The sequence below is a fragment of the Coloeus monedula genome, assembly GCF_965178545.1.
Source record: "Coloeus monedula genome assembly, chromosome: 3".
Lineage (NCBI taxonomy): Eukaryota > Metazoa > Chordata > Aves > Passeriformes > Corvidae > Coloeus > Coloeus monedula.
In genome coordinates, this window is record NC_138783.1 from 38122356 (window position 1) to 38146229 (window position 23874).

The 23874-nt window shown below is 36.5% G+C and overlaps 1 protein-coding gene across 1 annotated transcript in view; it reads right to left on the minus strand.

Moving 5' to 3' along the window:
• The window catches only part of SLC36A4 (solute carrier family 36 member 4), a gene marked incomplete at both ends in the record, with an annotated part of 84898 nt that overhangs the window by 13917 nt on the left and 47107 nt on the right, over nt 1-23874 (minus strand). The gene's annotated exons all lie outside the window — the stretch shown is intronic.

A 23874-nucleotide genomic window follows, 5' to 3' on the forward strand; every position in this document is an offset into this window, starting at 1 on the left:
TGTGCTGCACTTGTGGCTAAAACATGAAAACCTGCACATCATTGCTTTAAACACTTCCCTAATAGTTAGCTGAACTAGTTAGACCATTTTTTCTACCAACTTGTTGTGAGAACAGCATATCCAAAGAGAAATGAAATCCCACAGGCAACAGCTGGGATAGGATTCTCTTTTCATCTTGTTTCCTAGTTGGAGTTAGAAAGTCATACTCCAAGGGAGAAATGGCTTCTAAGATGCAAAGACTGGTAACAATCTGACTGACAACAGCAGCTCTTAGCATTTTGCTCCATATTTTACCTAAGTTCCTGAAGGGAATTTGACAATAATTTTCTGTTTCCTTTTCTCATAGAATTACTTAGCTCCCCACTCATATACATTCCATTGCTCAGTAGAATGTTTGGTAAGTCTTAATTATAGCATGTATCTGAAAATGACTTCGAATTGTATCTAAATGACTTTCAAAAGTATTTTAAGCAAGATCATAAGTCCCCTGATTAAGTACTCAGACTTCACTGTCAATTAGTCAGAGGAACATCATTGAGCAAATACTACTTAGCTGTTTTGCTCAATGTTTTTGTATCTATTTTTCCCCAAAGCTGCACCATTCCCCAACTAAAATGTTGATCTTTACTGAGCTGGCTCCTCTGGAGAAGACAATGTTCAGCATCTCCCAACTTACTAATTAGCCTGCTTATCTTTACTGGCAACATAAATATCCCATCTGCAAAGAGAAAAATCAATAAAGGGATTGACTGGCTATCCCGCTCTTCTTTTAAGCCACAGCCCCAGGGAAGACCACTTGACCAAACACGTCACTCTGGGCTGATTGATGCCACTGAAGATATAGATAGACCTTTATAAGAAAGGGAAAACAATTTGTGCTAAACAATAAAATTAGGGAGAAGTATGAAAATTGGGCTTGCCTTTCCTTAACCCATGCTTGTAAGAAATAAAGATCAATTCAGCAATACAACCATGGAACAGGGTAAAGATTACAAGATACAACAGCCTGAGGCAGAATTCTTATGCCTAAAATTCCCAAGACTTTATTGAGTAAATTCTTCAGACTTCATTTTCTGCTATGCAGAGAAATATAAAGAAATAAATATAAACTTAAGAAATGTATGTTTTCTTTAATGAGATGGCTCACAGAAGTAGGTTTATTTATTCAGTGCTGTAAACCAGAGAAGTCATCCCCTGGGTAGTGGACCCATTTGTTCTTTTGCTGTAAAGTGGCTTCCACAATAAGACAGGCATATTCTCTGAAAATCTGTTTTGAGTTACAGAATCACAAAATATGTCAAGTTGGAAAGGATCCATGTGGATCATTGAGTCCCAACTCCCTGCTTTTCACAGAAGCCATCTAATCTGGTTTTCAAATGCTAGGGAGACTTCACTTGCCTAGGCCATCAGACACTGTCTGCACAACTCTTACAGAAGTTTGTTTTCTCTCTGCTGATTCACCCCTGCCCTGAAACTAGTTCAGTTTCATTTTTATGTTAGTAATTCACTCTTGATTAGAGTTTATCCCGGGCTGTGTAGGCCAGGATTAAGCTAGAAAAGCAAGAGATCAAGAAGAGTAAATAATTTTTAAAGAATTTCTGAAGTGTAAGCTGTAACCTACCACTGAAAGGACAATGGAATAGCAATACACTGAGAATTAGTAACAATGCAAAACCAAACCCAGCCTAAAGGAGGGCTTTGGCCACGATAAGAGTAATCACTTCAGCTGGCTGCTCCACTAAGAGATCACTAAGAGTAAAAGACCACTATGATAGCTTTATCTTTAGAAAACAGTTCTTTTATTGGTTTTACCTTTGTTGTTAGGGTCATTTTATCCTTACTAATGCTAGTTCCATTTGCTTCAAAACCTCCACATCAGAAAACTGAAGGTTTTCCATCTTTAACTTCCATACCAAAATCAGTTCAGCACAACTTACTCCTGAGCTATGTGCTTTAGCTCTGCTAAACGCCACAAAAAAGGTTTTGTCCCAGAATAGCTTTAATGTTTGCTACAACGTTTAAGATGACAACATTGACAAAGGGATTGAGCACATGCTCAGGAAGTCTGCAGATGACACCAAGCTGAGTGGTACAGCAGAAACTCCTGAAGGATGGGATGCCATCCAGAAGGACCTTGATATGCTCAAGAAGTGGGTCCATAGGAACCTCATGAGGTTTAACAAGACCAAGTGCCAGGTGCTGCAACTGGGTTGGGGCAACCCCTGGTATCAACACAGGCTGGGGATGAACAGATCAGAGCAGCCCTGCCCTGAAGGACTTGGGGGTGCTGGTGGGTGAGAGGCTGGATATGACCCAGCCATGGGCACTCACAGCCCAGAGAGCCAAACGTGTCCTGGGCTGCATCCAAAGCAGCGTGGGCAGCAGGGCCAGGGAGGGGATTCTGCCCCTCTGCTCTGCCCTTGTCAGATCCCACCTGCAGTGCTGCATCCAGCTCTGGGGTCCCCAACATAAGAAGGACATGGGCCTATTTGAACAAGTCCAAGGGAGGGCCACAAAGACGATTAGAAGGATTGAATAGCTCTCCTACGAGGAAAGGCTGAGACACTGGTGAGAGAGTTGGGGCTGTTCAGCCTGGAGAAGAGAAGGCTCTGAGGAGACCTTCTTGCACCTTCCAACACCTAAAAAGGGGCTTTCAAGAGAGCTGGAAAGGGACTTTTCACAAGGGCATGTAGTGACAGAACAAGGAGTCATCATTTTCAACTGAATGAGAGTAGGTTTATTAGGTATTAAGAATAAATTCTTTAATGTGAGGGTGGTGAGGCACTGGAACAGATTGCCCTGAGAAGTAGTGGATGCCCCATCTCTGGAAGTGTTCAAGGCTAGGCTGGTTGGGGCTTTAAGCAACCTGGTCTAGTGGAAGGTGTCCCTGTCCATGGCAGGGGTTGGAACTAGATGGTCTTTAAGCTCCCTGCCAACCCAAACCATTCTATGATTCAAGTGTGTGTCCCCAGAGGAAGGCCATCAAGAGCACTGGATCATGCAGTTCTACTGCAGTTTTAAATGGCTTCCTGAGAGAAACATTGTTCACATTTTGATTTTAACAGACACCACTTTTATTACTGGCAGGCTTGTCACTTTCCATGCAATGTACTGAGTGTCAAACAGTTACAAAGCTGCATCAGGATGAGTAGTTAAAAACAGTGCATCGACTGATTCAGTTGTTGCCATACTAATGCTCTTCTGAAAGCCCCAGATTAGCTACACGAAAAGAAATGGAGATGGAAAGAGGTGAAACAAAAGGAAAAGTAATGATTCTAAAGGAAAGAAAATACCAGAGTGGTAATAAATGTAATAAGGTAAGATACTGTGATGATAAATATTTGGACATCTATTACATAGCTGTAGAAGGAGTTCATTGTGATAAATGCCGTATAAAAATACTTTCAATTTTATTTCACACAGGTCTATTTCCTTCCAGAAAATTTCTCATGCTTTCAGCAAACAAGAATCTCACTTTTGACCTCAGACAATTCTGTTGTAAATAGGTATCAACACAGAAACGCGGAAAGACTGTGAGAAGGACATAATTTTATTTTTAATCCTATCATATAATAAAATTGATGCAGAATTGTGCTGTTTTTCATAAGTTCCTTTATACCCAGAAGTCCCTGCCATGCAGAATTTATAATCAAACAAAAAGCTACATATAAGAGGCAGTAGCTGCACGTCAGGACAAAAATGGCTGCCTACTTCAACACAAACGGTTTTTATTGTACAAGTCTAAAAAAATATCGTGTCAGAAATAAAAAGGTAGCCTACTCTACATTACTGTTCAGCTGCCCGTAAAGCTATACGCTAAAAATGAAGCCTTTCAGAAATTATATTGAAAAGGATCCAAAACTACTTCACTTCTCTATTTGAGAAAACAAAATTCAATTTAAAGAAAGGCTTTTCCTGTGTAATAATACAGTTTGAAATTATATAAAATAGAAACTTCTGAAATCTAGTGGTGTTGCTGGAAACCCACACTTCTAGAAAATACCTGCTTCAACTAAGTATAGAGGAGCAGCCTGCAATGCTTGACAAGCTGCAATCAACATTGTAGCACTGCTTAGTTGACGCTTAACTATGCACTGTGTGATGTAGCAGCTGCAGAATGCTCACAGCCAAACACTCTCCAAACAAGCACACTTCTCACATCCCAAGAGTTGACACAGTAACTCTTTGTAAAACTAGTGGAATAGAATGTGGAAGTTCTGGCCATCTTTCAGGCTTTTACCGTGTTAAAGACAGAAAAAAAGAATAATTGCTATATCAACCTAAAGCCCCATAAGTGTGTTTCATTTTCTTCTAAAATTCACTTCAATATTTAGTTATCGGTTTGAGAATTACTTTGGGGATGAGACTGATCCTGCTTTTTCTGTTCCTCCATAGATTACACTGAATTTCAACTCAAGTAACTATCTAGTCTGTACCTTAAAAGAAGTTTGCCTAAGCACAACTGCCAATACCCCTAATGCTGTCACACACATCCAACAGAGAGATGCTTCTGCACATTAAGAGACACAGTCTGTTTTCTCAAGAGGTTCACATTCAAAAGTTCTAAAAGCTTTGTAGCTGTTTTTATTAAATACTTTAACCTATTTCAAATAAACAAATAAAAATAATGCAAATAAACTTAGAGGCCACAGCCCTTCATAATCATGTATATATGTTATACTCTATGGATGTTCTGGAATTAACCACTTTATAGTACTGGATATTAAATAGTCTAAATTTCAACTAGTTTCATGCTACCACGCTATCATGCAGGTTGGACTATTTATGGTTTACCTCACTCAGTTCTGCTAACAAAAAAACCCAAAGTGTGGGACAACATCAAAAGCAATATAGTATGACCATAGAACACATAGCAGTTTGCACTGATAATTGTTTTCATGGATCATTTGAATAATAAAAAATCAAATACTAGGAACTGTCAGAGAAATTGGATTAAGGTTACTACTTCACAGGTGGCCCAGATGTATACTCAACTGCAGAAAGACTGAGATCAGTGTAACACAATTTCATCCTATTGATCTGCTGTGGCCAAATTTTACAACACAGGTCCTCAAAAATAATCAGTACTAAATCCCCCCAGTATTGTATCTGTATATTATGGCACCTAAATAATCCAACTGCTTTCCTCACAGCCTGACCACCTGCAGTTGTATAAGACAAACCAATAAGATAAACCTCATTGGCACACTGCACAAAAGTATCAGGCTGTGTAAATCTGAACATTACGAGTGTTTACATACGGTCAAAACTAAATACCCCTCAGGCACCTCACCAAGCCCTAAATTGCTTCCTATGGATAACCTAAAATTTAAGATGACTTACATGTATCAACACAAGGATAATTCAAGACAAGTGCCTGAATGACAGCATTTAACATATGGGTCAGACACAGAGCAGCGTGACTTGAAGAACAAATATAAATCCTCCAAGATCTGCAACATCCAAGGACAGCAAGAGAAAAGCACTAGGAAAACAAACTGTCTCATACACAACTAAACTTTCTCAAATATATATTTAATATTTGAAATTTCTGTATTTGGCCTACTTATGAAGATCAAATTCTAAGGTATATTTTCCCAACTCTACAGAGTTGAATCTTTGGCTGAGTAGCTAAATGAAGGAACTGCAACATTTCATTCAGCAGTAATGAAGTCAAAACTTGAAATGGTAAAGTAGAGATGGTGAAGATTCAAACAACAGAGTTAATTAACATGCAGATCAGACAGGTGATGAGAACATTATGAAAAGTGATCTGATTAGTCTGCACTGGGAGAAAAGAAATGTAGAAATACAGTTAGATTTTGTGGAGGATGATGTTTCAAAAATTCAATGACTAAAATCCAGACAGAATTCGGCAGGAAATGAAAAATAAAGCTTGATAAGCCTACTTATTTTGGCTCATAAGCATTTGCTTAAAATGAAAAAATATTGCTTCTTACTCCAATAGACTTTTGTGATTTTGATTTGGGTTAAGGTATTAATCCCATTCCATCAAAGGTATTTCAATAAATGTGCAATACTTTTACAGGAAGAAAAATGCCCTTCCTATGTTAGCTGTACCAGGGACAGATGTAGGGACTCTAAACTGCAGAAGTTTAAAATAAAGCAAGGAATGCGTTCTGCATCCTTATTGTATAGATGAACGTTTAATGGCCTTGGACTTGAAATCGTAATATGGACAAACTCATGCCATTCACTGCCTTAGTGGTCTATTTGTGAGTGTGGGAGCTGTAAAATCTTTAATACAAATGCTTTTCACAAATCTTTGACAACCAGAAGAGTACGCAGGCAATGTATTTGTTTATATAGAATATAATTTGCTCTTTAGATAACAGGAAGGATCAAGACTGTACAGACAATCTTGTTCAAGATTTCTTGATGTCAAAGCTTCATAGCAAAACTAGGGAATACAGAATAACACAATTTGAGACCAGACTTGTATACAAAACTGCATGCTGCATATTGAATGTGTTTGACTGTTCTAAAATAAGGCCAGATTTTCCAGGTCAAAATGCATGCAATTTTTCAGCATTCACACTATCACATTGGCAAAAAAGTATTTAATCAACAGTAAAAAAGGCTGGAAAAAACCACTAACAAGAAAAATCATTATTCCTAACTTTTACTTGAGAGCATTTTGGTGAATGCTCATTTTCTAGCAGCAGGATTTGAATAAAATGTGAAACCCTTCTGTTTAGCATATTTTTCATTTTCCTTCTCCTTTGTTTCAATAAAAAACCTAAAATCCCATGCCCCATTTCCAACTTAAGTAAGCATCTACACTGACAAGTCCCATCATCACACTATTCACAGTAGCTTTAAATAACTTCCTCATCAAGCTTAGAAAGTTTAGTCCTCCACAGTCCACCAGGTATTTGCAGTAAGTTCTGCCTTGCATGGGCACCTTGAAGGGCAATCATGGACTTCCTTCTCATCTATAAGATGAGTATAAGAAGAATGAAGTTTTCACCACATTTTCCAATGTAAATGAAAGCCTCCCAAAGAACTCAATTTAAATCAATGCAATGATAATTAATATGCAAATGATACACATCTGTTCCCTCAGGATGCCACAGTTCTGGGGTTTTCTTTGAACAGGAATACAAAGCATATTAAATCTATTTCTGTTTATCATTAAGCTTTTCTATAAAAGCAATCCAAGAAATATCTCTGCTTTCACAAGCATTACAGTTAGTAAGGACTGGTGTAGATATATATCACCCGCTTCTCTCTCATCCCTTTTTTTGCTCATTTAATCTACCTAGCCACAGAACTCCACAGAATCAGCTTTTTAGCTCCTTTGGAATAGGATAAGGTAGGAAAATTATTTAGTTTTGATTATATTTCATTTGTGGATATTTCTTTTTGTGCAGGAAGGAAGATCGGTCCATGATTACTTCAATGTCACAGGAGCCCTTTATCGGTTGAAGTAGATATGCTTAAAAATCATGATTGATTATGAGTAAGAAATCCCTGGGGAAGATTTTCAGTGTCATTTATTGGTTTAAGAAGCCTGAATTTAAAAAATTGGCCATGATGCCATAGTTCTTACGTACATAGTATATTTCTTGCAGCATAGTCATTCACTTGTGTGCAATGAAACATCTCACAAATAATCTCTAATAAGAAATGTCTTTTCCAACTTGTGTGTATGGTGAAAGTGATGCCAATGAAGACTTTAATGACATTAAAAAAAAAAAATCACAATATGGAATACTACAAAACCATTTAGAGAACAAGGGTTTGAAACAAACAGTTTCACAGAATTGCTGAAAATCTCTCCCCAGAGAACTCCTCCTGATAATCCATTCTGCTTCTGAAACTCACAATACAGCTCTGCCTCAGCACACTATGGGACACCTTGCTTCTATGGTTTCTTCTCCTCTTTGTGTTCAAATTGAGCAATCAGATGTAAGTCATCACCATAGTTTTTTTGTGTCAATTTTTGTTCTCCTAACTACTAAACTAGGTACTGTAAATTATTTTGGCGTAAACAAAGTTATTGATGCTATTTTCTGGGAGCAGGTTAACTTGCAAACCCAATAGTATTTTACAAATGCTTTATCTATTGTAAAAGTGATGTTTACCTACTCATGTTTGGAAGGTGCTCTACAGTCATGATGCATGTGAAGCACTAGCACCAATTTTCTGCACTGGAAAAGGCAATTGCCTTTGGAAAATTGTAATTTTAATGTAATTTCATCACAGTATTGCAGAAGTTGAGAGAACTCAGTAATCTGTGACTGAGGCACTTCAACACTTACCATTTTAACAAGACCAACTATCCTCTTGTTGTTTATCATGACCATCTGACAAAACCCAGTAATTGTTAAGAGAATTAAAACGCTTTACCAGAAAAGAGAAAATAGCAGAATTGACTCTTTATGCAATGAAAAAGTAGACCACATTAAGATCTAGCTACACCACTAGAAAATGAAAGTTTTCATATGCCTGAGAGTACATTCCTGTACCAAGTTTAAGTGGGATGAATTGGGAAGACTGATTCACTCACAAGAAGCACCTATACATACCATTTGCTTCATCATTAGATATTTCATGCAACATGCTTATGTGAACAGAACAACCTTGAGAATGTTTTAGATGTATTTTTAAACCGAAATGTTTGTGTATTTTTCTCTCTGTAGTCATGTATCTCACTTTGATAATTATTATCTTGTTTCAAACTTTTTGCTGCAACCACTGTTTTGTCTGCATCAGAGATCACAGCTCACAAAGCAGAGCTGAGCTCCTCTAGGATTTGAAATTGCATTTATCCTCTCCGAAGGATGGTGATGGCAGAGATCCTCCTAATTTTGGCATAACAGGGAAGTGCCTAATGTTGTACTGAATGAGTCTGGTCTTGTGATTTAAGCTAGATAGGGTAGATCTGTGTGACTCAGAAAAAATTAAGCTAAAATGTTATGGAGTTTTAACATATACCGAAACAGCAAATTTTAAAAGTTTTTATGTACGCAATTTTGAGTCTTTTCTGAGAGATAACAAGCAACTCATCAGGAAGCTATAACTTTTTTTGGTCGTAAAATATTCCTAGTTCACTCTTGTAACAGCATCTCTACTGCCTACATAAACAGGAACTAATGGATTCAGCTCTAGAACTCATTTTTGCCTATGTAGGTCTCAAGGCAACAGGAACCAGCAATTAAAGGAAAAAAATGCTATGGAAAGGGGAAAGCATTACCCTCTTTAAGAGGATGGCAGAAAGAGCAGGCTAGAGCAGACCAGTGCAATGGAGCTCCAGATCTTGTTTAATGGCACAGGAACGTACAAACAGAGTGTACTCACTCTTCACTAGCAAGAACTACTCAGAAACTACAAGCACTTGTAAAGTATGATAGACATGAGTCCTGCCACCACGCTGTGAGAGCTAAATCCTTTTATTACCTCTGCTCTTCAGTGCACGTATCGATTTTGAAAACATTTCCGAATTATTGCAAAGCTGAAGGATTAAATCTATCTTGTTAGCTATGGGTGGATGCTTCAAATTTGCTGAATAACCTCACACTAATAACAGCAATGTTCCTCTCTGACAGGTATCAGGAACTAAACTGTGAAAACAATATTCAGACATCTACTGGATGTCAGAAATGTCAATCACCAAGCAATCACCACTTTTCTTCAGTTACATTTGTTGGGTGGCTCAGCACTTCAGAAAATGAGATAATTGTCTAAATCTAGGCTATATTAATTGTAGGCTTTCATTCCTTAAAATGCTGTCATCTTACAGACCTAGGCAATAAATAAGGAGAATTTATAATTTAGTCACATTCTACCAAATATACCTTACTATTTGGTTGGCCATAAATATAAAAACCTTCTATGTTTATATAAGGAGTTTTAAGGAACTAGCCACCTTGTGTCCTACACCTCTTTTATTAATAAAGATGTCTTAAGGGCTTTTATGTTGCTATATCTATCAATTATTCCACTGAGTTGTGACTCATAATCTTATACAGGAAATACTGGGATTTAAAAATGTACTACTTTTTCAAGTAAATCCCATATTTTCCCTTCTGACCCCATCCTCTTCTTTATTTCAAATGTCTCCAAGAGTTAGGCTGAATTTTCAAAATGTTGCATTAGCTTTAAGAAAAAGGAGAACTCAGATCTGAAGTTTGCTCTTAAAACACTTAAATGCATTTTGAATGTATTTTTAGACCCAAAGGATGTACACCTGCATAGCTCAGGAACATACTGGTGCATGTTTGACAAAGAACCACAAAGATGACTCAAGGATTGAGCATTATTCATGAGAGAGATAAGAGAGCAGGGACTGTTCAGCCTGGAGAAGAGATGTCTCCGGGAGACCTTGTCAACGTGTACACTTACCTCATGGGAGGAAGCAAAGGATACAGAGTCAGAATCTTCACAGTGCTGCCCAGTCAGAGGACAACAGACAGCAGGCACAAATGGAAATACAAGTATTTCTTCCCGAACTCGAGAAAGAACATCTTCACTTTGACAGTGGTCAACATCAAAAGCAACAGAAACCCATATCATCTTAAAAGAAAAATAATTTGGCCACATGAAGGACACAGAGTTGCAAAGACATATTAGAAGAACATGAGTAATTTAAATGGCAATACTGAGCATAAAGTAAGACCGAATAAAGGCTGACTTCATAAAGTCTAAACTGAACTAATGAAGTACTTGCATGAACTTGGTAACAAAAGCATTTACCTTTTTCAGTGTCACCTTATAGCTAATGAAGGTTTAAGGGGCTGCATGTTTTCACTAACCTGATTTTTATACACTTAAAAAATAAACACAGTGAAACAATTTCATATACTGATATAACAGATTTTACACCACACTAGAAGAACTAGAACACTTTCCAGCTTGCATGACTGTAAATTATGTGCAATTCTCAAAGACAGGCACTGTGGATACCAGCATTATTAACAACATAAAAGTCTGTATTTTATACTATCCTAGAGATCCTGTGTTTAATTATCTCCATACACAGATTCTTTGCAAATGACCAAAGAGTGTCTCTTTTTCTCTAGAGCCTGAACCTTCCAAGGGGATTAACTGCACTGGGAGAACACCATGCCAAACCAAAGTACCTGCAATGAGTCATATAAGTGCTAAATGGCACCAATTCTCTAGAACTCCAAAGTATCTAATGATTAGGATACCTCTTGAGAGCACTTGGACAAGCAAGTAGGTGGCAAGAACATAAGATGGTAACAAAGGAACATCTAATTATCCTAGTATGTATATGCATCACCAGCTCAGTGGCCATCCCCTACAGGTCAGATAAGGCACAATGCAGACAGTATAAGTACCATGTTTTACAGCTCCACAAGACAAAAACATACACACTAGTATTGCTATTTCCAGGAGGAAAGATCCTGTTGATGCAGAATAAGGAAAATAGAAATAACTCTTTGTCCACATTAAAAAAAAGAAAAAAGAAAATGAGATTTAACATTGATGAAGCCTCAAAACTAACATCTGGCTTCTAACAATGGAATGTAACATTCAGTTCTTCCATGAATACATCATATCCCAACACCACATTGTAATATGAGGACATGGGAGAACATTTTACAAGTTGGGAACTGACAGAGTGAAGGCTTCTTACCAAGCAAAGGGAAGGTTCTGTTGCTACAAAACGTTGGTACAGAATTGTGTTGTAAATAGGGCATGTAGTCTTTAAAACATCTGATACATTTCAAGGAAATGTTTTGCATTCAATTTGTCAGCATCCATAGTGACATTTTTAAATGCAATTTATTTAACATGTAAGCCATTAAATATTATTTTGCTACGATCAGAAAAAGTCCACAGGCTTTGTACATTAGTAGAGTACAGGGCCACTGGATTTGTCTGGACCTGTATTAGCCTGAACTGATTTTAGCTTTTTTTAACTGTGAGAACAATTCTTTAGCCATCAAAGAGTCAAACTGACTTTTCCTAACCTGTTCTAGCTTAGTTCTGAGACTACAGTACACATTAACAACCTCTTGAGTTCATGTACCCACTGAGCAACCCTCCATTGTGTACAGCAAATTCACATTGCATATAGCTTTTGTATCATAATTACCTGGGCTATGAGTGTTAACGTCATTATAACTGGACCAGTAACAACTGCATTGTACTGGAATTATATTCATGTAATATTAGGCTTAACTAATAAAACCTTGCATAAGTGTAATGCTCAGTGTAGTGTAATGCATATGTGTAGTGCTCTGTCTTAGCCCATAGCAAAATTCTGAGTGCAAAATAAAAACCCCAAACAACAAATATAGGAATAAGTTGTAATTGAGATTTTAGCCAAACATATGTATTCTTATGTGCTCTGTTACTGTATCACAATAAAGAAGATGCTGATCATAGAACTTCAGTCTTAATACAGTGTGCGCTTGTTTAACAAAGTTAAAATACTGCCAGTTTCAGAAGAAACTGCCAGATTATTTGATACCAATCAACAGCATTTTGCCATTTGTACTAATCCACTTCCACACCTTCTCTTGCAGCTGTTAAATATTCTTCTTTCTGACACACCATCTCACATACACGATGTCTCTTGTCTCATCATAACAATGAACATCTTTCACTTCTCTAAAGCAAGGATTCATCTTTTCCCATTTGTTTGCAGTAAACTGCTACAAATCCCAGATTTGTTCACCCACCTTATCCTTCAGGATCTATAAAAGCCACACGCATGAAGGCTCAGTCCCAAACACTTCACTCAGTTCACTGGCTCGGGATAGGGTCAATGGTTAGGAAGATTTTTCTTTTTTTCTTTTACTAGACAACTAACTAAAACTCAGTTATTTAAGGGGGTTTTTTTACTACATATTGATAAGCCTCAGCATTTATAGAACAGAAAATCCCTACAATTACATTATAGTTTTCAGCTTTCTCACATGAAGGTCACTGGAATTAAATGGAAATGGAGAGATAATTGCAATTTGATCCATAAAACAGAATTACTACCTGATTATATAGCAGGGTAATTAAACTAGACTTAATTGAGATGCTGCAGCATGTCTGCCACTGCCAGCACTATGCAGTGTTAGCCTGGGCTTGACCAGGGTCTCTGCCTTCATTTCTGTATTGTGAAGGCACTGTCTTCAATAGGACTCTGCATTTTATGTTGAAATACACTTTTTACAAAAAAATTATCTCCTTATCATTTAAAAAAATGTCCTGGATTGTGGAAGTACCACACCACTTACAGACAAACTTCAGGAGAGAGCATATCCCTGCACTAAAATGATAGAGATGCAAACAATAGTGTGGAGGACCATAAAGGTTGGGAGTCACTCCCTAGAAGTACGTGGAATGTTTTTAGTAGAAAACTACTGCAGCGCTTTACATTTCAAAATCCAGGTTGAAAACCACATACATACCCTATGAAAATCCTGGAATGGATGGGACTTGATGGCTCTGATAGCAGAAAGCCTCTGCATTATATGCTTTGGAAAGGAAATCCAATCACATTCCCAACATGAACAATTGAAAAATCAATACAACTGCCTATTAAAAGGAAAAGTTTTGCTTGGTTTTGAATTTCTCTGCCTCTTAGAAAGATGAGAAGCTAGTGCCTGCATCTGTAAAACAAGTTATTGGAAAAGAGCAAGCGATCACAGAAGTTTAACCATCATTTATACTGGTGTAGAATATTTGTTTCCCACTTAAGGAAATCTCAGATCCTGACTGCTACACTTCTAAATGAGATATCCAGTTGCAAAATTAAAGGTCCAAATTTGCTTGCTTCCAAAAGCATAACTACAACATTGAAGCGGATTGTGCAATTTGTCTCTAATTTCCAAATAAACATAGCAGACAATACAATTAAAATTTGGAATGTAGAAGCACATATAAAAATTAATTTTTGTTCAGGAAGATTTGAATATGTAAAGAAAGAAACTAAATCCATCTGAAATAATCAGTGCATGGATTGACCAGCATAGCACATAAACTACTAACAGCTATATCAAACTGCTTTAGTCTCTTCATCTGTGTGAATGTTGCTGATTGGAACTTCCTTGGGATCAGAAGGAAACATTTCCAGCACCATCAGCACTCTCTCATTCCTGGAGGCAATGGGTCTCCGGGAACAAACGATGGTACCATCTTACTCCTGCCATTTAGCTGTTTGGCCCTACTTCTCCATGTGTAACCTTTCCTTGCAAAATATGCCTTTCCTGCTTGAGCTCCAGAAACTGCCAGATCCCCAACTTGGATTGTTTTAACCTTTGCCATCATCTCTCCTCACTGAGTTAGAACTCAGGCAGATACATCACCTACTCTGCAGCTCTCTGCAGTGGTGCTGCAGCCAATGCCAGCACCCACCACTGGAGAGCAAACAGTATCTCACTCCTTTGCATCATAGCTTGCACCATTACAGCTCTACACTGATTGAAAAGGCTGTATGAAAACCAAATTGCAACCTTCAGAAAAGGCTACGGAATTATGAAATTAAGGGAACTACAATTATATATTCAATTACCCGGTATTGTTATTTTAAAAAGCTAACGTTAAAGAAACTCAATTCTAAATTATGAGCTGTAGCAAATTACTTCATTGTACATACCAGATCAATTTAAGGTCAAACTAAATTACATTTTAAGTAACTCACTGGTCTTTGAACAAGTCTCAAGATTCCAGTGCAACTTTAGGGTTGAAAAAGTAACTAACTAGATAATGAAATTATCAACCCCAAAAACTTCACACTCGTCTATAAACAAAAGCCTCAACACTCTAATCAATTCCTTTGCTCCAAAATTTAAACAGCAACCTATGCTCAAATTTACTGCAATGCAGGAGTAAATCAACACAGAAGGATTTCTATCAAAATGGAGGAAAGCAAAAAACAGTTAGGTTTTGTTTTGTAAACTTACAGTACTAAGGATGGAAGAATTGTTCAGATATATAAGCTGAAAATTATGTCTGGTTTTATAAATTCTTATGCTCACAAAATGCATTGTTATTATTACCAATAATTCAGTCAATATTTCCGCATGTGAAACACTTATAAAAATTAAAACAGCCTTTCTCCTTCAAAATTACTTTTTCCTATGCTTTTTTAAATTTTAACAGTATTTATGATAGAGTATTTTCAAAAACATTGAATTTTTATACTAGGAAACTGAAATTTTACCTTAGGAAACCACTTCTGTGAAACTCCAATTTTCCATGGTTCTATGCACATGAAAGAAATTAAATATTTAATACTGCTGCACTGTAGGGATTCCAAATAAATGAACTTTGTGATGAGAAAAAGACAAAAGAAACAAGGAAATTAGCAATAAAAGAGACCTTGAAAGGACATACAAGCACAATCTCTCTCAGGTCCTCTCAACACACACAAGTAGCCAGTTGAAATTTTTACTAGCCTAGGCAATACTGAAGATCACAGCAAGAGTTCCAAATAGAGGACAACAAAACTATAAAAGTTTTTTTAAAAGAGCAGGTGTTCTCATGCAGAAAAAGAACAGCAATAGATAATTCTTATCTTTTCATTTCCTTTGGTTCCCTGAATTGCATCAAAACCCAGGCAATACTTTCCTAATGTTCAGTATCCTCATGCAGGATTTACAGTTTCACAGGCAAAGAAGAGTGAAGTGGTTCTTGAAGCAATTACTGACACCTTGTGCATTATCCAGCTCTCCAAAATATGCACTATCCCTTTTCGGTAATACTGTCAACCACTGGCTTCTCTAAAGTCTCTTCAAAGTCCTCTAATTTCAGAGTTACCAGAAGTGCATCCACGAGAAACATAGTATCATAACTTTCCTGATTCAACCAAGAAATTGACACCAGCAAGGGATGTATTTTATGGACTCTGTCCATGAACATAATTATCAGGACACTGTTACTTGCAGATTTTGTTAAGTAAATTTTAGAATTTCACTTTAACCTCATACACCACCTTTGCAGAAGCTCTGTCACCAGCCACTGGCATGCAGCAGAGCTGCACTCTGAATTGTGAAGACTAAAGCAGAACATAAGCTTCTCAGCCCATTTCCCCAAAGTATTTCCTGCATCATCTACATCTCCAATGGCTGGGAATTTCTCAATGAACTGACTAAGCTAATGGTACACAGAGAAATTCCAGTCTTTAATGAACATCTGTTGGGTAGTTACTTAACCATGTGTTTCCATGCCTGTTCTTTTTGTTTTCTATTGAGACCAGAGGTCTTTATTAACAGGGATACACATTTTCTTCTCTGTGCAGAAAACATATAGCTCATTCATACATAAATTACCATTTATAATGTACATACTTTACCATTCATCACACTTTCCAGCTTAGTTACCTAGCAACTCTGGCTGCGTCTTTCAGAAGGCACAACCCCCTCAGTTACTAAAGTACAATATTAACTTATTTGTGTCAGTATTTTACTATTTAACAATTTTTTCTTTAACTTATAATATCCAGTCCAGTAGCCACTGCCCAATATCCATTAATGCTGTACCATTTTCAAGTACAACAAATTTGTGGAAGGAGAGAGGTATGATAAATTGCCTTTGGTTGAAAAAAAGAAAAGCTATGGGTATTCCTTTTGATGACATTGATGAAACTTAAATTACATGGGGTTTTGTTCATGACTTCAAATATGTTAGATGTCTTTACTCCCAATTATCTAATTTTAATTTTTTTCTCCTTTATACGTACATATTAGTACATGCACTATCCAAATTCTCCAGTATCAGATAAAAATATTGTTAGAGGCATCTAGCAAGTTGTTTTCTTGAAATTTATTGATATAAATACAATAGATATTTTAAACAGGTCACAGGAAAGCAGTTTGCAGGCAGGAGAAATACATTTACTGGAAGAGAAATGCAGAAAGTGCCTTGATGTTTTAGTGCCTGAAATGCTGCCGTGCAACTCACCACCCATCAGGGAAAAAGACTAACTAGCATTTTAGCTGTTATGCAAGTTTTTGATCCCAGCTATTCTTTTGGTGATTTCTAGTCTTACTTACATCATAGCCTATAGTATAAGGAACGCTCACCTACTCTCTACTGCTGTGTGAGACTCAATGAACCTGACTTTATACCAGAGTGGTTAGGGTCTGCTTCATAAATTTTCTCTAACGTTTTGTGGTCTGCATAAGAAATACACAGGCATATATCTGAATATACATAATAGTCCATTTTGTTGCATAATGCATTTTGTAACTTTTTTCTCTGTGATATTATTAGAGAAAATTATTTTGATTCTCAGCTTGTGGGATAACTTTATAGCTGTACATAAACCAGCAGGCAGCTTTATGGAAATGCTACGCCTTTTCAAAACACAGAACAGCAAATATTAATGATATCCTACATCAAAACTCCTTCTCTAGTCTTCTCTAAAGCTTCAAAGGAGGTTCAGCATGTCTAGTGTTTGCTGACACAACACACAGAAAATGAGCTTTAGATAAACTATCCTGAAAATAACCACGCCAGTTTTTCTACAATCTTAATTTGCAAAGTGTTGCTATTCCAAGAGACAAAGCTGAATAAATAACATACAAAAAACATTGCAAAAGAAGTTAGTCATAACCTCTCTCTGTTCTCTTTCCTAAGAAAGAACCTTCAATAACAAGGAGAAACACAACCTTGCCTGCCTAAGGATGTAACTTGTTACTATGTTCCATGCGCTGGAAAGTGAGAGAGGCAACTGATTTTGAGCTTGCTCCATGAACTTGCTCTATGTTCATGGCTTTTAGATTTAAGTTAGAAAATTAAGAACAACAGGACCCAAGATCTTTTTGAGAAAACTTCTCATGTTTTTTATTATACGCAGTCCTTTGTTGCAAACTAGTTGAAGACGGATTATCTTTGGCGAATTTAAAATGTTACCCCACATTTTGATAACCAAATCAGTAATACTGTATTCTTGCTTTATATTTTGCTATCAAGCACTTTGTTTGTATTTAATCATAGCAATTATTTCTATTGTGCTTACTCCCTGTAATTTTATGTTATATAGAATGACAGTTATTTGAGCTAAAACAATTGCTCACAATAATTTGTGTGTTTATTTTTATTGTGATTAGCGTCATTCCAGCTCTCTCATTGAAAGAGCAAAGCACTCAGAGTTAGGCATATACAGATCATTTAATAACTAAGCTGTTTTTTCCTTGGGGTTCAACCACCTACTGAAGAAAAAACAAAACACAACAACTATGCACAGAATGAAGAAGTAAATGAAAATAATAAGTTATCTTCTTACTCCTCTGATAATTGCTAATAAAAATTGTAAGAGTAACATGAAAAAATAGCTACTGCATTATTTATTTTTGAAGTGAACTATCAGATTTCACTTTTTTTTTCTTTTGGCAAGGAATGGCTTTTAAAGACAGATATATTTACCAGCACGTGTTAATAAGAAACTGAATCCCCCAGAGCGGAACATGGGCTGAAGTCAGAGAAAACTTGTTTTTCTCCACATATTCTCTCTCACGCCACTACATCCTTGTCAAGATACAGAGACCAGAACAGAACCATTACTTAAACCATAGAAAGACAAGTTTTATATGGCAGCAAAATGATGCTCTTTGTCTTGCTTTCTGACAATTTTGCTGTCCTTTTTGTTACCAGTGGATACCGAGTTCATAGCTTCAGAAATCTCTGGACAATGACTCCAAGATCCCTTCCCAAGTTTTAATGTATACTTCTAAGCCCAGAACTGCTGTAAGCACAATTTAAACTACTTTCCCCTTGAAGGGTAAGAGAAAAGAGGTATTACAGTACCTTCCAGTACATAAAAGGGGCTTACAAGAAAGCTGGAGAGGGACTTTTTTTAAGGGTCTGGAGTGATAGAACAAGGGGTAATGGTTTTCAACTAAAACAAGATAGATTTAGATTAGCTATTAGGAAGAAATTCTTCCCTGGGAGGGTAGTGAAGCACTGGAACAAGTTGCCAAGAGAAGTTGTGAATGCCCCATCTCTGGAAGTGTTCGAGGTCAGGCTGGACATGGCTTTGAGCAACTTGGTCTAGTGGAAGCTGTCCTGTTTATCGCAGGGAGGTTGGAACTGAATGATCCTTAAGGTCCCTTCCAACCCAAACAGATGTGAAAGAGATTGTATGAATGTTAGCATTCTTTCATACTGGGTATAAAAAAACTACCTTAAACATGAAGTATTGGAAAATGCCTCCTACACTCAGTCTTTTTAGTTTATGAAAGAGCACACCAACTGCAAGTTTATTATAGCCTGCTTGCATTAACACGTGGAACAAAATATGCGTAAAAAAGGATCCTCAAACCTAGCAGACAAAAGAATGGCACCTGAAAGCTGAATCCTGGTAAATGCAACACAGAAATAGGCAGATTTTAAATACACAGATAACAGAGCAAGGAGAGTAACTCACTGGATTCATCTTTGCAATCAAGATGGATATGCCCAACACTTCAGGTACTTTCCACTTTGATGCAGACACCACCAGAGCTACGCAGGACAGTAGTTCCTTCTAGCAATTAAAAAAAGATATAAAGAGCTGTTGCTAAAACAGTGACTCATGGAAATGTACCTGGGATGACCCAAAACACAAATGATTCTGGTCCCTTTTCTCCTACTGAATGAATATAAATGCTGCCAAATAATTCATAGTTTCTCCTAATACCACAGCAGACTCTTGTATCCTCAGAAGGCAGGTTAATTTATCACTATTCCACAGTTTATTTGGCACAAAGATGAATAAGAATTAGATCTTAGATATCCAGCTCAACAGAGCCAAAAAAATGAATAACTTTAGTTTTTATTCATGATACTTTAACCTTTCCTTAACCTCAACTAGCTGCTGTGCCATTTCTTTCTAGCTCATTAAATATTATTTTGACTTGAATTTGTTAAAAAATTAGCTCGCTGTACAGACAGGGCTTTAATTAACACACTGAAGTCCAAAACTACTACCCTTTTCTCCCACAAGTCATAAATCTAGAATTTGTGCTTCTGCAGTGAAAGTCATTCAGCTGTCTGAGCTGCATCCTAACTCTACTGGACACTTCCACAAAGTAAGTAACTTCTAGATGGCCACTTTGAAACAAGATCGAAATGTTAAATCACACTCCCCATACACTCAGACTGTACATTTAACTGAACAGTAAATTCTTCTAGCCTAGTCTATATGCCTAAGTACCACGTCTTAAAATTAAACTCCTGCCATATTCTCAGTGGTGCACTTTGCAGCAAGCATTTGCAATCATTTTGCCTTCCAGCAAGAAGTATAGTGTGTAGCTATCAAATAGGGATAATTAAAGTAAACATAAACCACGTAATTGCAGCTTCCTTCACCAAACCACTTAGAGTTTAGATCTGCAATATATCCTGTCGAGTTGATTACTTGTCACATAATAATAATGGCTCATTTGATGTATTTATACTAATAATCCTCTGGCTTCCTGTCTGATTTTACAGATGAATTATATCCAACGATTAAAGCATAAAATAAAGGGAAAGGCATAGAAATAAAAGTGAAAAAAATAAAATAAATGCAGCAAAGTTACAAAATATAAAGTTTATGATTACAGAGTAAGTAGTGGATAAACATAGAGCACAAGAGTGAGTGGCTTTTCAAAAAAATAGCAAACTTGGAGGTCGAAATCTGAAAGGTCACAGAAGATGCAAACAGCAAGATCATGGGCAGATAGCAATGAGTGTAGTGAAAAAGCAAGAAGAACAAAAATAATTGCATCTGATCTTATTCCAGCAAAGACAGAACCACTTGGGGGGGGGAGGGGGGGAATGTTGATGGAATAATTGTCTACACGTAATTCCTTTGGAAACCAATTCCTTTGAACCAAATAGTCTTCAGTAAGGAGGTTCACACCAGTTTAGTAGGAGTGTCCTTTAGTAGGACAACATGATTCAAGGTATCTTTTACTGAAGGAAGAACTACAGTTGAGATAACCTTACCACAACACCACGTTTAATAAGAACATCATTCAACCTCAAAGAACAAGACATAGAATTTTTTAAATCAAAACATTATTTTGACAACAGAACAGCTTTATCAGTGAGCATTCCTGCAAGTCAAAACACAGTATGTTCCATCGCTTGCTGAATGGAAAAACACACAAAATAGTTAAACAGAGAACAGCAGGGTTGTGCTGATTAGTGAAGCCAATCTGCTCTTTTCTGAATCAATGCTATAGCTATCATGATGAAGAATATAGAATTATGTGTTGTAGAGGCATAAAGAAAACCAAAGACAAGAGAAAAATATTCTACATTTGTAAGCAGTAAGATGTTAATTTGACTCATGCATCATAAAAATATACTGTAAAGGTATTCCTCGTTCTCCCCCCATTCTCTTAACTCTAGAAAACAGCTTTTCTGGTGTGCCAGGACAAAGGTCTGGGGCCATAGTGCAAGTCAGCTCTAGGAAAGCTTCCAGGTTTAAAAAAAAAACATAGATGGAAGAAAGTTTACAGGATACAACAGGAAGGAACAAACCACTGAATCTCTGAACGTGATGATGAAAACATAAAGATTAAAAAGTGAATGGGATGTCATTCTGTAGCTGTAAATTAGTGTTGCTCCTTATCACAACATCTACACTGAGGGACCTTATCAAGTGAAAACATAAAGATTAATATTCACTGCTACTCAACTCAGATTAACCAACTAAGTGAAGTATGGCATGCTATTATTTTTTGTATTCCCATGAACTCAATATACTTTTCAAATCTGTGTTGGTGCACATCAGAAGGGAGGAAGGAAGACATATACCAATCTCCTGGAAAAAATAGGGAGATTTTTAAAATGCCAAGCACCATTATCTATTTCCTCTTAACTGTGCACTAAGAAATGGATGTTTTTCCATCTGCTGAATCCTTTATGTTCCCCATAAGAATCTCTTGATCTTAAAGAAATTTCAAGCCTATGAAGCACTGAATAGATGTAAAATGCATAAGGGGTACATACAAAAATAGCTGCTCCACTCAATAAGCATGACAGAAAATCACTAGCTCGTGTATGACATTTAAGAAGAAACCTGATAAATGACCTTCCCTTCTAAGTCACTTCATGCATAGAAATATAATGGGCTAAAATATTGGAGAGACACAAATTCATGAATTATTTAAATATTACAAATAAAGTTCACTTTCTATGAGCTAGAGAATATATATTTTTTTGTTATTTGGACAAAGAATTTTCATATCACCACTTTAGTATATTTGTAAGCACACAGATGGAAAATACAGAGTGGAACTACAAATAAAATATTTATAACGATTTATAAAATAAAAGCAGACTTGATTAGTTTTAAAATTATTGTTAGAAAGAGAAAATGGGATTGAACTGCAGGCAACTGAGCATGATATTCAGCATCACTTATCACTCTTCCTGAGAAGGATTAATCATACCAAATGCTGGATGTATTTCTCACCTATATTTCTTCAAACATGCCAAAGAAGGAAATAAGCACTTCTGTGGCCCAGTTCAACTCGTCCAGAAGCAAATATGTAAACCAGATCGGACAAATTGTGCCCTTCCAAGCATCTGTTCCTCTCTCTTGCTTCCAAGGAGTGTAGCTTGGATGACAACTGCAGCTGTAGAGGTGCAGAGAAGAGTTCTCCACACTAAACTAGACAAGTCTTAACCCATGCAGCACTTTGCAATTTATGTCAGGCGTGACCTCAAATCTTCAGAGCACCAACAGACGGGTTTACACTGTAAATAGTATTAGGAATCTTCTACCTGTACTTCACCATAAGTGAATACAATTTACAAAGGAGACTTCAAAAAGGAATCATAACTTTTAAAAAATTATTAATAATTAAAAAGTTAATATAATTTTTTTTTTTACATTTAAATCATTAATGCCCCAGAATATGATTGACTGCTTCAGAATACATAAATGAATTGCTAAGCTATGTGTTCTTCATTTCTTTTGTAAATAACGGAACAAATGTCTCAAAAAGAAATTCAAGCAAATTTCATGACAAGCCCTAAATTACTTTTTAATTTTCTTATTACAAATCTTTCAAAATTTTCCATTTTTCCTCTCAATCACAAATCCTAGAATCACAGAGTCCCAGAATGCGTAAGGCTAGAACGGACCACAGTGGGTCATCTGGTCCAACCTCCCTGCTCAAGCACTGCCATCGTAGAGCACATGGCACAGGATTGTGTCCAGACAGCTCTTGAATTTATCTAGTGAGATATTGAAGCCCATACTTTTCTTTTTGTCCCATAAATTTTTTTTGGAAAAGAACTTTAGTCCAAAATCTGAAGTACAATATCAAAATTTATTCAGAATCCTAACACCTGAAAAGAAGAAGTCCAATATACACCAAAGTAATTTAAAAACCCCCAAACAGATAAAGCAGGACTTGTTTTAGCTTTTCAGGAATTTACTTTACAAACTTAACTTTCTATATATGGCTTTTAAAACATGTAATTTTGCAATGATCAAGAATAACATCAGACTATTCTGCTGGTCCCTACTGCTCTATTTGGAAAATGTATTCACACATTAATGTCTCTGGAACAATGAGCAATAAGAAACACTTCTAGCACTATTAAAATAAACCATAACAATTAAGCATTAATCATAAACCACAGATATCTGGTAATTAAAATTGGGTAAAAAAATTTTAATATTTGCACTGTTAAAAAGGAACATAAGTTACTGTATGTCCATAAATTGATGCCTACACCAATGGCAACTCATAAGATATGACATAATTCATAATGGCACACCAATAGAAAGCATAATCAGGAAATACTAACCCTGAAATTAAGAAATTTATTTGTCTTGCAAAGATACTCAAGAAGGTTGAAAAAAACTAATTTCACATATCTAATTCTCATGATTAAGCATAAGTCGAAAAAACACACAATAATCATCTCTCAACTTAAAACCACAGTACAGCATCT